This window comes from Equus przewalskii, chromosome X, assembly GCF_037783145.1.
Source record: "Equus przewalskii isolate Varuska chromosome X, EquPr2, whole genome shotgun sequence".
NCBI lineage: Eukaryota > Metazoa > Chordata > Mammalia > Perissodactyla > Equidae > Equus > Equus przewalskii.
Window position 1 is genome coordinate 124,680,158 of NC_091863.1, and position 17,838 is coordinate 124,697,995.

Consider the following 17,838-nt stretch of genomic DNA (forward strand, 5'->3'; position numbering starts at 1 on the left):
CAGGAAATGCACTTTCAGTTCACTGGCTATAGCTATTATGCTATGCGGAAATGACTGCCTGGAAGGTAGCCAGGTCCCTTGGCTTAAAGGCCAACCCTAAGGAAGACAAAGGTAATATAAGAAGGGAAACTATGCCACCTAACCAAAAGCATTATTGAGACACTCTAGAGCTTGGCTTCTCAACTCTCTGTGGTGAAGGACCATTTAAAAAATCCAATCTGCCATAGACTTTTGTAAAACAAGAAATCATGCACTTGGATATAGCAGCAATGTCAAAATGCTCTAAGAATTTCTAAATACTATTTGTATATCCGATCAGTATGCTTATCATACTTCTGTGTTTTGTGTCTTTGTCATACTTATCTCATCAGGGATTGGTCATAAACAGTTTTAGGGCTAGTATTGGTCAGTAGAACACACGCTGAATAAGAAAGGATGAGAATTACATTTGGCAACTTAATCCTTTGAGTATAGTTCAAGTGACATGCTAGTTCAAGCATCCCTGCTGCTAGTAAGCACCAGATGTGTATGTAAGTTGAATACAAATTCATGTCCATGCTTAAGGAGATAGTAATCATCTTGTTATTCAGATCATATCAATGAAACCAATTGCCATTTATAAATCATGTTTAAAGCAGTTTGATGATGAAATCCTGGCTAATCATATCTGTATGTGGAAAATATGTTTGCTTGGTGGTAGGTTGCATCAAGTATCATTTTTTCATAGTTAGGTAATTACCAGAAATAGAGTTTAGGAAGTGGCATGGCCACAGGCAAAAGAAAGACCTCCAAAAAAAAAGTAATTTTGCAAGTAGAACCCTGGAATAACCCTAGGTCGGAGGTAACAAAGAGGGAAATTTAATGGGCCATACGATGACAGATGGTTTATTTAATTAAAGGACTGAGAAATACTTACATGAATCATCCCTCTGTTACTGGTGTTTGCCCCAAAATGAAGACTTTTAAATAAGGAATTCTGACATTGAATGCTATCAGATTGGGCATTAGAGCTGATGAACAGGGCAGTGCCGCATGGAATGTTTGACTGCTACGTGGAATCAGAAGACTGATTAGAAGCTAATCATCCATCATGAAAGGGGAACTTCCTGGTTTTTCCCTGCTCCTATATACAGTGAAGTAGGGATATCGCAGATTCTGCATTAACTGCCAAGAGAAAAAGGATTTTCACATTTACAGAGGATATGGATTTCAGCCACAAATACTTTTTAATCTAAGTCGTCATGTGTAAATATAGACAGGCAATCAAGAATCACCAAAAGTTTAGTGAAAAATAAAAACGTTAAAGGGAGTCACCAGACTCAACCAATACAATAACTAATCTCTAAGGAAATAATAAGTGGAGAAAACAGAAAATAACTATAAATACAAATAGTATTTAGAAGGAGATCCATCACACTCATAGAATGCATCATTAAATACCTCACATTTATAAAATAAAAATAAGCTCTTATTCCAAAAAAGGAAATAATCAAGTTTCTTATTTGTTAAACAATATAATCCATGTAGGCTAGTCTAAGCATAAGCAAATATTTATTGAGTGGCTACTATGTGCCAACTACTCTTTTAGAAATTGGGATGCAGCAGCGAGTAAAACAGACAAAGTCTCTGTTCTTAAGGAGCTTATATTTCAGTGAGAGGCTAGAGACAACAAAGAAATATATGATTCAGGTAGTGATATCAAGCAGAGTAAGGGAGACAGCAAATGACAGGGGTGTGTGTGTGTGTGTACGTGGAGTGGTCAGAGACGGTCTCTCTGATAAGGTAATATTTGAGATAGGAATTAAAGGGGGTGATGAGCCAAGAGGAGAGAGGGAGAATGTTCCAAGCAAAAGGAGTGTCTTGGGGGTTTCGATTAATGATAAGGAGATCAGTGTGGCTTCAGTGGAGTGAGTGAGGAAGAGTGGTGGAAATTGAAATGAGAGTGATAAGAACAGGCCAAATTATATACGATCTTGTAGACCATTATATTTTGGCTTTCACTCTGAGATATGTGGAAAGCCACTGTAAGGTTATGAGCAGAAGACTGACATAATCTGACACATTTTAACAGTTTCACTTTGATGGCTGTGTAGACAATAGGCTATAGGGGGCAAGAGCAAAAGGAGGGAGACCAGTTGGCAGGCTATTACAGTGATCCAGGAATGAGATGATTGTGGCTTGGAGCAGGGTGTTAGCAATAAGGATAAGGATATATGGTCTGACTCTGGATATATTTAAAAGAAAATATGGACAGAATTTGCTGGTGGATTGAATTTGGGGCATGAGAGAGAAAAGGCAAGGATAACTCCAAGATTTTTGCCTGAGGAACTAGAATAACTAAGGTGCTATTTATTATAGTGAAGAAAGTTGCAGAAGAACCAGTTTATTTTTGTTGGAGGATGAAGAGTTGAGGTTTTGGACATGTTAAGTAGGAGATAGCTATTAAACATCGAAGAGGAGATGTTGAGTAGGCAGTGGATATATTATTCTTGAGTTCAGGGGAGGGATCTTCGGCTATAGATATTAATTTGAGAGTCCTCTATATATAGAAGGCATTTAAAGTCACGAGACTGGATGAGATCAGCTAAGGAATGAATGTAGATAGAGGAGGGGAGGACCAAAGATTGAGTCTTGGGATACTTCAGTATTTTTCAGCTGGGAAGTAAAATGTGACCAGAGGATAGTGAGAAGAAATAACCAGTGAGATATGAGGAGAAATATAAAAAGGCACCCTGGAAGCCAAGTAAATAAAGTGTTTCAATAAAGAGAGAGAAATTGAGTAGGTAAAGAATACTTACAAGTCAAGTAAGATGAAGAGTGATAATTAAGCTTTGAAATTAGCAATATGGAGGTCATCAGTAACCTTAACCAGGGTAGCTTATTAAGCAGGGTCATCAGTTGAGAGTGAGAATGGAGTACTAGATATTGGAGGCTTAAGGAAAGAGTAGATGGTATAAAATAGTCATCTAGAGAGTGGGTTATGAAAATGTCATATGTTATGAATTTGACGACTAAAATTAAATGGAGATCAAACCAGTTAACATGTAAACAGAATAAGTGGAGAGTTTGATTTAAGCAGGTTTGGGGTCTTTTTCCAGGTGAGTATGACAAATGGAAAGAGGGGCAAAGGAGTTAATGGTATATGCCTGGGAGTGATTGTAATGATGGACCATGAAATATAGTCAGGTAAGAAGGAAAGTAGCAGTAAAAAGTAACAGGGTCAATGCATTGGAAGTCCCAGTAGGGTCAAGAAAATGTTGGGAATGGGGCATTAGAAGGAGTAGTCAGAAAATATAGGAAGAAATGGTTTAAGAAGGGGATGCTGAAATTGAGATTATGTACATAGGGCAGTTATTTATTAAAGGAGGGCTGGAAAAGCAGTCTTGAGGCTCAGTTTCCAGAAAAAATTGCCCAGGACCAATGCCACAGAACGGACCTGATAAGAAAAACTGTTGCTCCTGAATTAGATGCCAAGAAATTGACTTTACTGCAACAGCTACTGCTGCCAGCACTGATGCCACTACTCTATTAAGAACTTGACCTTGCAATCTCTGCCATCCTTCAAAGCCAAGTTCCTTCACTACTACCTATTCCAGCAAAATGGAAACCACACAGTACCACTTTATGCATGCCTTCAATTCCTAATCAGAGTCTCATATCAAGGTATCTGATTGATAGAACCTAAGCCATATTCCTAGATCTTAGTTCCAACACAGACTACAAGTTTGAATTTTTACTTCTACATTTGAGAGGTAAAAATTACAATGTAAGAATTTCCCAGATATAGAAAGACTCTTTGTGATATGTTGATCAGACACAAATGTGACAAATGTCTAGTATAGAGATTTTAGAAATTAAAAACACAATTGCCAAAAATTTACCCATTACTAAAGGGGTAACTAGAAGTATGCGTACAACTAAAGCCAGAATTACTGAGTTGAAGATTGAACATGGAGATTCTCCCAGGTGCAACACAAAGACCAAAGAAAAGATAAGAAAAATTAAGAGATGTACAGATCTTTATAAGAATCCCAACATCTATTTAATGAGAGTTCCAGAAAGGAAAGGAAAGGAAAGGAAGGAGGGATGAAAGGGAGGAAGGGAGGGAGGAAAGAGAGAAAGGAATAAAAGAAATACTGGACTAAAATTTCCTTAAATTGAAGAATAACTTAAGTCTTCAGATTTAAAGAGCCCACTGAATCTCAAGCAGGAATAATGGGAAGAATGACATGTGCCTAGATGAATCATCTTAGTAAAAAACTTAAGCTCTAAAGTCAAAGCAAATATCCTCTTCAAGGCACCTTTGTGCAGCACATACCTATGGAGTAGCTTACTCATCCCTATACCAAAATAAACTCAAAGATTTATCAAAAAATATGAAATCATCAAAATATAAGAAGTACTAGAAGAAAACGTGGAGAGATATGGCACAAACCTAGATGTCATAATCCCATAATGGAAAAGATTGATCAGTTTGACCACACAGCAGTTTAAAACATTGGCAAGGCATGAAGTTAAAAGGCCAATGGCAAATTGATTTTAAAAATTAATGTTTATGCCAGAGGTCTAATTGGCTTAATATTTATATATTAATATATTTAATGCATATATTAAGTTCTTACATGTTCATAATGAAAACACAACTCAATAGAAAACTGGAGAAATAACATGAAAATACAGTTCTGAAAATGAGACATATAAGTAGCCAATATTTCTATGAAAAAATATTGAATCTCATTCATATTTTTAGAAATCTAAGATATAATTTTCTACTTTTCATAGGGAAAAAGGTCAAGAAATTTGATGACACACTTAGCAAGAATGTGAGAAAGTGAGCATTCTCCTAAACTCTTGGTAGCAGTGTAAATTGGTGCAAGTTTTTTGGAGAATAATTTGATAATATTAAGAAAAATTAAAATACATGTATTCTTCATCCAGGCTTTTCACTGTAGAAATCTATTCTACAGGTAGACTAGCACAAATATCCAAAAATATACGTAAAAGAGATTTATTGCAGCACTGTTTGAAATGCAAAAAATCTGAAAACATCCTGAATGTCCATCAGTCAGAGATTAGATTTAGGCACTTCTGGCAAAGTAAAGAGGCATACACGACAGGAGTCTATTTTCATGAAGATTAAAGAGCCTCCCAAAAGTATTCTTTAAAAGAAAACAGGTTGGGGCTGGCCCCGTAGCAGAGTGGTTAAGAGTGGCCGAGTGGTGAAGTTCATGCACTCCACTTCAGTGGCCCAGGGTTTCACCCGTTTGGATCCTGGGCACAGACATGGCACCACTCATCAAACCATGCTGAGGAAGCATCCCATGTGCCACAACTAGGACCTACAACTAAAAATATACAACTCTGTACTGGGGGGCTTTGGGGAGAAAAAGGAAAAATAAAATCTTTAAAAAAAAAAAAAGAAAGAAAAGAAAACAGCTTTATTGAGATATAATTCACACACAATAAAATCCACCCATTTAAAGTGAACAGTTCAGTAGTTTTTAGCCTGTTCACATAGTTGTGCAACCATCACAACTATCTAATACCAGAACATTTTCATCAACCCAAAAAGAAACCCTGTACTCTTTAGTAGTCACTCTCCATTTCCCTTTCCCCAGCCCCTGAATTCACTAATCTGCTTTCTGTCTTTACAGATTTTCCTATACCGGACCTTTCGTATAAATGGAATCATACAATATGTGGCCTTTTGTGTCTGGCTTCTTTCACTTATTTTTTCAAGGTTGATTCATGTTGTAGCATGAATCAGTACTTTATTCCTTTTCATGACTGAATGCTATTCCATCGTGTGGATAGACAATATTTTATTTATCCAGTCATCACATTTGTGGACATTTGGGTTGTTTCTACATTTTGGTTATTCTGAATAATGCTTCTGTGAATATTTCTGTACAGGTTTTGTGTGGACATATGTTTTCACTCTTTTGGAATTGCTATATCATATGATAACTTCATGTTTAACATTTTGAGGAACTTTCAAACTGTTTTCAAAAGTAGCTGCACCATTCTACAATCTTGCCAGGAGTGTATTAAGCTTCCAATTTCTCTATATCCTTGTCAACACTCATTACTGTCTGTTGTTTTGATGTTAACCATCCTAGAGGATATGAAGTGGTATCTAATTGTGTTTTGCTTTGCATTTTCATAACAACCAATGCTGTTGAACATCTTTTCATGCAGACATTGGCCATCTGTATGTCTTCTTTGGAGAAATGTCTAGTTAAATCCTTTGCCCATTTTTTAATTCAGTTATTTATTTTCGTTGTTGGATTGAAAGATTTCTTTGTCTATTGTGGATACAATTTCCTTATCAGATATCTGATTTGTGAACAATTTCTCCCATTCTCTGGGTTGTATTTTCACTTTCTTGATGATATGTTTGGCAGAGAAAAGGTTTCAATTTTGAAGAAGTGCACTTTATCCATATTTTCTTTTGTCATTTGTGCTTTTGTTATTGTACCTAAGAAGGCTTTGCCCAGTACGAGGTTGCAAAGATTTACTCCCATGCTTTCTCCAAGAATTTTGTAGTTTTAGCTCATACATTGGCTTTATGATCCATTTTGAGTTAATTTGTGTATATGATTTGAAGCAGAGGTCCAACTTCATTCTCTTGAATGTGGCTATACGGTTGTCCCAGCACTATTTGTTGAAAAAACTTCTTTCCCTCATTAACTTGTAGAAAATCACTTGACCATAAATCACTTGACCATTTATTTATGGACTCTTGATTCTACTGCATTCATCTATATGTTTATCCTTATGTCAGTATCACACTGTCTTGATTACTGTAGTTTTGTGGTAAATTTTGAAATCAGAAACATTGAGTACTCCTATTTTGTTCTTTCTTTTCAAGATTGTTTTGGCTATTCTGTGTCCCCTTGCATTTCCATATAAATTTTAGGAGTCTCTCATCAACATCTGCAAAAAATCCAGCTGGGATTTTGATAGAGATTGTGTTGAATCTGTAGATCACTTTGGGGAGTATTGCCATCTCAACAATATCAAGTCTTGTGATCCATGCACATGGAATGTTTCTCCATTTATTTACGTCTTTAATTTCTTTCAACAATATTTTGTACTTTTCAGTGTATTGCTTTTCTTTTGTTAAAGTTAATCGTATTTTATCCTTTATGATGCTATTGTAAATGAAATTTTCTTAATTTCATTTTCAGATTGTTCATAGCTAGTGTATAGAAATACAGTTTCTTTTTGCATATTGATCTTATATCTTGCCATTTAAGTGAATGTGTGTGTATGTTTGTGTGTGTGTGTGTGTATTTTAGATAGAGAAGTTGCTCAGGAAGTTTGTTACAAATAATAGGCATGTGCTGTTGGGTATTGGTAGTGGAGAAAAACAAGTCATTTGCATTGTTGAGTAGTCATCCATTGTATGGATATAACCACTCACTCCACCACTCATTCCCTGTAAAAGGCGCAGAATTTGCAATATATCTGTAAAAATTGTTTGGGTCCTGATGAAGTCACATAGTATAACTGGAGAGTAAAGTGACTATCAGTACCTAAAACTCAGAATTATAATTCAAAACATGCAGTGAAAAGTGAAAGCAAAACCCTTGCCAATTCTTTCATGTTTTACCCCAGTTTCTCTGAATTCCTTCACATTTTGCTTCAGTAAAAGCAAAATTTAAAGAGTACAATCTTCTCAGTCAGCTGAAAGCTATTTTAGATGCAGTTACCCTTCCTGTTCTTCCTTCTCCTGTAACTGCTCCCTCTTTATTTAGATGGCATGCAATAGACATTAATCCTACTATAGCGAAGTAGTATGGCATGGGAGATAAAGGTGTAAGCTATGGAGTCAGATTGCCTAGGTTCAAGTCCCACTTATGCTATATATTCACTGTTTGACCTAAGGTAACTTACCTTTACCTCTCTTGGCCTCAGTTGCCCCATCCTAAAATGGAGATGACTTTAGTGCCTTACCTGGAGGATTTTTATGAGGGTTATATGTATAAAGTCTTAGAATAATGCATTGTTAATGCTCAATAAATCCTAGCATGTCATTAACATTACATTTCAGTCAGTTGGCACACAAGGAGACAGACATAGCTATCTCCAGCCTGGGAAGATTTAAAAATAAGCAAACAAAATATCTCATTTTAGCCATAGGGCATGTGTATCCTCTTGACCTATTGGGGGAGGGGGTTCCTAAGAGATTCTCTTTTTAAAAATTGGGAACATCAAGAGGAAAGTGCCCAGAGGAGATAGTGAAGGACACCGAGAAAGCAGAAAAGATAAACAGGAAAGAGAAGAAAGTTAGAAGGAAAAGAAACCAGTGAGGCCAGGGAGAGGAAAGTAAGTGACTGGGAAGAGGGAGTACAACAAGAATAAGGTTCATAAAGGTTGAAAAGAAAGAGAGAGAGAGAGAGAGAGAGAGAGAGAGAGAGAGGGAGACAGCTTGTAATACAGAGCTAAGAGCTTTATTGAAGTTTAACAGAAAAGAAACCCTTGTTTGAAAGGAAGAGACTGGCTATATTTAGTACCGGGTAGGATGTCAGTTCTGAAAATAAACCGCTCCCAGAACCGAATGCAATCCTCTGTGCTGTTGTCACCTGCAGTAGGCTGGCCTCTCTTGTAGGGGAGTGTGAAACATGGACACGTCAGCTACTTCAGAGCTCCTGACATTCACGAGGACTTGCCCCACTTTGTCTCCTTGCCCCATTCCTAAGTTTTAAAACTTCTGATTAAAGTGGAGAAAAAAGTTACATAACTAAAGAAAGTGAAGTGTATGTTGGTATATATATGGAGCAGGAAAGTGTCCTGCCAAGTAAATATCAGAATCTAAACACCATGTGGCCAGATGCTTAATATAATATTCACCACCTCCATTGTACACCTCTGGTGCATGAATTTGAACACAGGAACCTAGAAGGAGGTGTGGCAGGCCATAGAAAAAGATATACTTGAAGCACACTATAACTGGTATAGAGGTAAGTCCTGTGGAGACGTCATGCCTGTGCAACGTAGGGAGCTCACATAGGGCAGGCAGACAGGCCAAAGTCAGCATACACTAGGAAAAGACAGAGACTTAATGTACATTTAGATACACACACACACACAAACAAACACACACACACATTGTGTTGGAAAAACATAGGTGATGTCTTTCACTGAAATGGAAAAAGCAGGTATTTTGAAGTAAGAAAATATAATCAGAGTTCCGTAATTCTAACTTCCAATTCTATCTTCTCATCACTTTCAAACAATTCCACCTGTACTCCTCTCTCATCTGGACTGTTGGAATAGCCTCCTAATTGTGCTCTCTGCTTCCACCCTTATCCCTTCTCCTGAATATATACTCCACAGGGCAGCCAGAGAGATCCTTTTAAAATTACAAGTCAGATTGTGTTACTCCTCTGGACAAAAACCTACAATATCTTCTCAAAATGAAAAATCTTTAACGTGGTCTGTAAGACTCCTCATGATCCAGCCCTCTGCTACCTCTCTGGTTTCATTTGCCACTAGTATCCCCTCACTCCTTCCACTCTAAGTATGCTGATCTCCTTGCTCTTCCCAGAATATGCCAAGCATATTCTGGCCTCACGGATTTGCATTTACTTTTCCCTCCATGTGAAAGATGCTGTCCTCATATAGCTGAATGGCTTGCTCTCTTACTTTGTTTGAGACTCAGCTCAAATGTCACCTCATTAACAAGAGAGACGTTCCATAACCACCACACATAAAATAGAAACCTTCCCTACCCTACATCACATTTGATGGATAAAGGAAGATGATGGGTGGAGACGTCTGATAGGCTATTGGATATGTAGGTCTAGAGTTCAGCCAGGAAGTCTGGACCAGAGATGTAGATTTGGGAATTTCCATCACTCTAGGTAAGGAATATAATGTTTGTAATGATCTAGAGGTAAGAGACAGTTTGGTACATTCAAGAACCATGTGAGACTTTTTGAAAATGCGGATTCTCTGGGTCTCACCCAAGATCTCTCGAATCTGAATCTCTGGTGGTGAGGCTTAGGAATATATAGCTTGGTAAAGTTCTATATATGGTGCTGATGTGCAGCCCTGGTTGAAAACTACTGCTTGAAAAGTACATGCAGGGGCCGGCCCCGTGGCGCAGCGGTTAAGTTTGCACGTTCCACTTTGGTGGCCCGGGGTTTGCTGGCTTGGATCCCGGGTGCGGACATGGCACCGCTTGGCAAAAGCCATGCTGTGGTAGGCGTCCCACATTTAAAGTAGAGGAAGATGGGCACGGGTGTTAGCTCAGGGCCAGGCTTCCTCAGCAAAAAGAGGAGGATTGGCAGCAGTTAGCTCAGGGCTAATCTTCCTCAAAAAAAAAAAAAGTTACATGCACCTCCATCAAACTTACTAGTAATCTCCAAATAGTCAAACCAGTAAATATTTTATATATCTCACTTGCCCACTCTGTTGGAATTGATAGTTGATCACTCAGCTTCAAATATTATACTTTCTTGGCTTCCAGGGACCACACACTCATGATTCTCCTGCCATCTTTCTAGCCATCCCTTCTCAGTCTATTCTATGGACTTCTTTCCTGCCAATCCCTTAAATATCTGTGCTCTCCAAGGTTTTGACTTCGACCTTTCTGTCACTCTCACATTCTACACGCTCTCCCTGACTAGACTCATCCATTCACATGACTTAAATCTGTGCACCACTGGTGCTCATATTTCTATTCCTGATCCATATCCTCTTCTTAGCTTAAAACCCATATGTAATATTGCCTAGATTACCACTTAGATATTACATGGGCACCTCAAACCCAACATACTCAAGGCTTATTTTTTTGGTATTCCCTCCACCTGTCAGTAAATGGCACAATTAACACCCCACATCAAATGAGTCACTAAGTCTTGTTTATTCTATATTCTACCTATCATCCACTTTTCTTCATCCACACTGTTCCTACCTTGATTCAGGCCACAATTATCTCTTATCTGATTTTGTGACAGATTGCATCGCAGTTTGTGCATTTACATGTTCATTTATTCTACTAGATTATGAGTAATGAGAGGATAAGACCACTCATTTGTAGATTCAACCAATATGTACTCAGGGCCTACCTCATGGCATACTGTGTCACAGTCATCTCTGTATCTTTCACATCAAGTATATTGCCTGACATTAAGTAGATACTCAGTATATGTTTGTTTTATTGAATTACGTTGAAACTTCATATGTTACAGATGAGATGAAAAATGACCTGCCAAAGCCACAGAGCAGATTAGGATACTGGAATTTACATTTCTTTACTCTTAGTCCAGCTTTCTTTCCACAGGACCACACTGTCCCTCCCTCCTACTCCTCCATACTCTCTCAGACTACTTTTTTCTCTCTGACTTTTCTACACCATTCTCTCATTATTGGTGATATTGCTCCTATACTTGTTTGCCAGCTTCTGTGGAAAGAAAATAATTATAACCATCCATATAGGCTTCTTGGTTAAGAATCTGTATTTCCTTGGCATTGCTTACTTCTGCTGAATCAGGATGACCATAGGTCAGCTTTTCATCTGGCACTTCTAAAGAGGTCCTCTTGACTTCAGTAGAGTATGGATAGAGCTGGCCTCATATAGGAAATTACAGACTCTCAAACAGATTTGGGCTATATTCTTGGGAAAAGAGAATGAAGAAAGACTTTCAGAATTTGTGCAGAGTATGTGTTTTATGTAGACAAAATAAGAGAGAATGGATTATAACTATAGGTTGAGAGACTTTGATGTTTGATTGGGTTTATGGATGAAGATTCTGATAGCAATTATTTTAGACATTGTATTGGACTATCATACAAAGTTGGTTTTTTATGTATAATCTATTTCCATTTACTACAATTTAGTAAAACCTAAATAAACTCAGTACATTCTAGGAATATGAATAAAACATGAGGGTGGTGCCTTCTGGAGAAAATTTCTGCTCCTAACTTGTTCAGGCTATGAGTATAGGGGATCCTCTTAGAATGGTTTATAAAACATGCTGTTTTCACATCTTTGTATCTTTGTTCATTCTGTTATCTCTTCTTGCAATGGTTTTTATCCATTCTTTTATTTATCAAATATTTTCTGAGCATCTACTCTGTGCCAGGCTTTATGCTGAGTTTGGGAGATTCAGTGATGATTCTTTTTGCAGTATATTTTTGTCATCTTTTCTTTTACCTCTTGGTATTTGCACATGCTATTCCCTTTGGCTGTAATGTCCTTCTCATACTTCAAATTTATGTTTAAAGGTCATATTTTCTAGAGAAAGAATTCCATAACCCCTCAATACTGGATTAGGTATATTTCCTCTCTGCTCCCTTCTATAACACTTATCATCTTGCATTACATTTTTCTATTTGTTATCTTTCCTACTGAATTATGAGCCCCTTGAGCAAGGATTCATTTATTAATCATATATTATTAATTAATTATAATATATTATTAATTAATTTTTTATATTAATTTACTACTATATCTTTACTCTTTGGGCCTATATTAAGGCGACAATGATAACAAATGAGATTATTCAAGCCTCTCACCTCCTAGGATGGTACCCACCAAAAATAGTAATTATGTTAATGATCATTCATTCATTCAACAATGCCTACTACAGACCACTCACTAAGTGCTGGAGATTCAATAACTAAATTTCCTTCTCTCGTAGAGTTGACATTCAAATGGGTAGGTGGAGATGTTTACTCCATGCCAGTTATTGTCCTAAGCATTTACATGTTTTAACCAATTAAATTCTCACAACAACCCTATGAAGTATATTTATAAATTGTACTGATTTTACAAATGAGAAACCAAGGCCCAAAGAGATTAAGTACCTTGGCCAAGGTTACACAGCTGACGAGTTGCAGATATGGAGTTTGACTCAGGCCAACTCACTCCAGACCTTGTAGTCTTAACCACTATACCACAGAACCCTTTCATCTGCAAATCCCTTCAAGAATTTTTGCTCTATTCCAAACTACTTGATATCTCTGAATATGCCACATTGTTGTATACTCCCTTGCCTTTGAATATCCTGTTCACTCTTCCTGAAATGCCTCCCTAACCCACATCCTTTTTTAGTGAGCTTAGAAGTCACTCACTCCAGGAAAAACTTTGCCTAATCCCCTGAATTTGGATATCTGTTCCCCTCTTTATCACCCTTTATTATAATTGTCTGTCTCCCATTCTAAACAGTGATCTCTTTGAGGGCAGATATAACACTTATTATATTTGTCTTCACTGCTGTATCTCCAGACTCTGGCACACTGGTCACTCAGTTAACGCTTATTGAATGAATAAATCACTGACTATTGGAAATCTACATAAATATTTTTGTGCTTTAAGCTATTGTGTTTTAAAGGACTATTTGCAGTTTCATGATTTTCGATAGGATATTGAGATAGTACAATTACATACAGAAATTGATGTTGAGACGTTACGAAATTCCCTATGTGACACCTGACAACTTGTTTTACAAACTTGTTAGATTCAGTGTATATCAGGAAATGTGCTTTCTTAGCTCTTTAGTTAATGGTGTATGCTTTTCAGGAAACACATTTTGACAGATTCATTGAGTTGTCCAAGATCATACAGCTAGTTAGTGACAGTGTTGGGCCTAGAGGTAAACACAGGTCTCCTGTCTCCCAGTCCAATGCCTTTTTTAATTTTATAGACACCTTGCTGGCATTAATTCGCTTCCAATTGAATTTGGAGATACTGTCTCAGCACAAATCAACCCATATGCTTCTAAAAACCAGTGATTTCCAAAGAGTAAATAAGTAACTTTGAAGGTCACCGGAAAAATTACTCTGCCCTTCAAATATCTCCCTTACTACTATGCTTTAGAAATCTCTAAGTTACAGTTTGATAATGAATTAAACACATCCTTCCACACTTCATAGCAACTGGTTGTTCAGAGAATTTCTGAAATGACAGTTAACTCAAAAACGTTTTGAAAGAAGGGAGAATATATCTAATAGAATACACTGAATAGCGAGGACAGATCATAGCTGAAAGTGTTGTAGGAGTTACAAATGCAGAAACAACTTAGGGCATCAGTAAAAACTCATAGGGCTTTAGAGTAGAAAGGAGCCTTAGTAGTGAGGGAAAGATTCACAGAGGAATTAATTAGGACCTGAAGGTAAAAAATGAATAAATATATACAATCCGTGTGAGGGAACATATGGAAAGCTGAATTGGTAGCCATTGTGCATTAGTATTTGAGAAGAGTGAAATATTCAACCTGTCTTATGTTAAGAGATATGCTGAGGAGAGAAGTAGAATGTACGGAGAATAACTTGATTGACAGGCAGTGTAATTTAGACTTAATGCTCTAGGAATTAGAAATAAGTTTTTGAACAAAGGAATAAAATGTGAAAATAAACCACATTAAGGAAGATATAATTGGCATATATCTGTTCAAATTTAAAGCTTGACTTAAAAAAAAAAAAAGGATTTCAAATTGAAATCATCTCTTGCCTTTCCTATGGGTTACATTGGGGATAGGAACAATTTCTTAATATTCATGTGTACTGTTCATTGAGCACTTACTATACAACAGACATGTGATAAACCTTTTAAATGCAAGACCTTATTCAATCTCCAGGAAATAGCACAATCCTGTAATGTAGGTACTATATATTGTTACTTCCATTTTAAAGATGAAGAAACAGACTCAGAGAGGTGAATTGAGTTGCCCAAAGTCAGATAGCTCATAAATTGAGGAGCAAAATTTTGAACCCTGATCTGTTTGACCTGAATTTAGTTAGTACAGTGCTTGACACATAGTTGATGTGCAATAAATACTTGTTGAATATGTGGGTAAATGAATATATCAGTAAATCTATCCTCTTCTGCAGATAACCTACAGATTAGCTTTAATGGTTTTCATGATCTTGATAAGCTCAAGTCAATGTTGAGAGTAGGGAAAAGGTCTGAGCTACAAAAGAGAAGAATTTACATAGGAAAATTTCTTGACTCTGGAAATTCTGATTGGGAAGCGATCTGGATTTGTTTAGAAATTATATGTATATATATATATATATATATATATATATATACACACACACACCCATACACACGTGTTCATGCATACTCACACCACCATACATGCTTTTAATTTCATGCTTTCTTTTGTTTTCTTAACCCTCCTGAGAGGGTGTAAACAATGGAATGTCAGAGCTAGAAAGGACCCTAGCAATTACCTAATCAGATCATTTCTACATGTAAATGTAGAAATGGAGGCACCAGAGGGAAAGTAAGTTGCAAAGGTCACACAAGGAATTAGAGTAAGATTAAGAATCTGAGTTTCCTGACTCACAGGTTTGTTTTACTCTGAACTGTCACCATTTACCGTCTTAATTTTATAGATGGGGTAGCCAAAGCATTCTAAGAATGTTGATGGTCAAGCTCCTGCTACTTATCCATTGAAGCAGGACTTGAAATCAGATCTCTTTTATTTTAAATATGAGGCTTGTTTTCATCTAAGTGCTTCTATCTGGATGCCCAGAAGGAAGACCCTTTCCTATTGAATTAACAGTGGACTGAGTATAATTTACAGAAAGCTTTGTCCTTCACTTTAAGAGAAAATGTCTAAAGCTGCTTTATTTTCAGAAGGCTGGCAGTCTCAAGGAGGTTCCATGAAGGCAGATTCTGTCTTCCTTATTGAGTCCACAACAGCTAGCACAAAAGAAGGCACTCAAAAATATTTGTTGAATATATGACATATAAAGGTAGAAAAGGAAAGTAGGTTGGGTAATGGTTTCCCAATGGATGATGGATGGTTAATCATTATTAGTGCTGAAAAAGTGGGAATGAATGCGGAAAAGAGGTGGGAGAAGCCCTTAAACAAAGGAAAAGCTCTGTTTCTTTATCTGATTAAAGCTGCACTCACTCAACAAGGGCTGAGTGGCTTGGTAGGACTGTGATTGGCAGAGATATTTAAATAAAGCCTCCTTAAAATTGTTACTCTCCACCCAGCCAATTCCCCTTTAAATTCTGGCTCAGTCATTACCCAGGGACCGGATACAGAGATTCCTATGGGGAGTTCTAATGGGTCGATTCAATTTCAACTGGATGACGCCACTTAGCCAAGCATTAAGAGCTACAGCTCCGGGAAAGCAAATGACACAGAGAGAGGGAGAGAAAGAAATTATAACAAGGAGCAATAAATCCCTTCCCTCCCATCCTCCCCTATAACCCATTCACAAGACCTCAAGAAATCATCTACATTCACAAAACACCCAGCTAGCTGAGATGAATACACTGCAGTCTCATCCCCATCCCCCCGCACCCTCCCCCCCCCCCGGCTCTCTGCCGATCATATACCAACACACCCTGAACTATACAAATAATCACACACTGGCGGTATCTATTGCTCTGTTGAGATACCCTGTGTCTACAACTGCAGTTTCTGCTGCTTCAGTTCATCTGTCAGATTGGAGGAGACAGAGGCGGAGGTGGAGGCGGAGGCAAAAGAGAAGGAGGGGGAGGAGGTAAAGGAGGAGAAAGGGGAGGAGGCAAGGGGGAGGGGAAGAGTAGGGGAAAGAAAACGCTGGGGGAGGAGGGGAAAAAAGAGGAGGAGGAGGAGAAGGGGGAGGAGAAAGAGGCGGAGGAGGAGGGGGAGGAGAAATAGGAGAAGGAGGAGGAGAAAGAAGAGGAGGAGGAGGAGAAAGAGGAGGAGGAGGTGAATTTATCCTGCTGAGCTTTCTTTGGGGAATACGTGCTTCAAGATTTAGATCTGCATGTAAAATCTATACAAAGTATCTGCCACTACAGGTCTGACTCTCCTCCCGCGCCTCATCTTTTTTTTTTTCTTCTCGTTTTCTCTGCTGTGTCAGAAAGACCGAGACAGAACTATCTCTGTTTCTGGCTCCACTGCCAGTGAAGGAGTTTTCATTCAGACTTTCCGAAGAGAGGTGGAGAAACCTAGACTCAGGAGAAGAAGAGGTCCTTTGAGCCATATGGGGCATTAGTTCTTCTGCTTTTCTCACCATGGATAAACCCTTTCCTCAAGGTAAGCTATACAGATTAGCTCTTAAAGACCCTGGAATCCTTTCTATGCAATGCACAGATTACCATTCATTCCAGCCACCCTGAATGTGTGTGCGCGCGTGCGCGCGCGTCTGTGCACGCGCCGAAGCGCAAGCGCGTGAGTAAAATAAAATGAAAACCGTTTAAATGAAATTTAAACGAATCAGCTCTTGCGGAAAACTATCCGTATTGGAAATTTATAAATCAAAATAGAACTTCAAAATAACCTTTTTGTAATCAAATGTCAATTTAATTTCTAGCCTGTTGACCTGTAAATGCGTTTTGGTGCTTGTCTAAGCCCCTTGTAGCGCAGCCTAACCACCCAAACTGAGGACGTAGGGAGAGCCTGTGCTGAGACCAGTCTGGCTGCCCAGCGGGCATCCTGTCAGCGTGGGGCTAGTCTGCTATTGGCTCACGAGTCTGGGCTGTGCATCGTTCAGATTTCATCACATCACCTTGCCCTGGGTAGAAATGGCGCAAGCTGACACGACATAACCCCCTACTTACATTGAGTCAGAGCAATGATTTAGAAATCTCTGGATCCATGCCTGAGTGTGTGTGCACACGTCTCTGTGTGGCATATGGAAATTTTGTCAAAAGTGAGAACCTGTGAGCATGTCTAGTTAGCCAATAGGCATTTGATAGGACCTAGGGCAGTGGTTTACGCTCCCTTCCATTCGTCTAATTATAATTATTGCTCACCTCTGCATGCTGCAAACCAAGTTAGATGAACAGAAAACAGACCTTGAACTCTTAAACAGAAAACCTATTTTGAAATGCAAACTGTTGTTGCTTTTCTGGATTCATTAAAACCTCACTGT

The 17,838-nt window shown here is 38.1% G+C and overlaps 1 protein-coding gene across 3 annotated transcripts in view; it reads left to right on the forward strand.

Moving 5' to 3' along the window:
• The window catches only part of SPRY3 (sprouty RTK signaling antagonist 3), a 104,774-nt gene that overhangs the window by 78,421 nt on the left and 8,515 nt on the right, over nt 1-17,838 (forward strand). Inside the window, exon 2 of one of the 3 annotated variants that reach the window (XM_070606121.1) lies at nt 16,825-17,000. The gene's annotated coding sequence lies outside the window, so the exon portion shown is untranslated. Of the gene's footprint in view, nt 1-15,990; nt 17,001-17,838 lie in introns of those variants that run through there. The other 2 variants (XM_070606122.1, XM_008537852.2) reach the window with 2 other exon arrangements.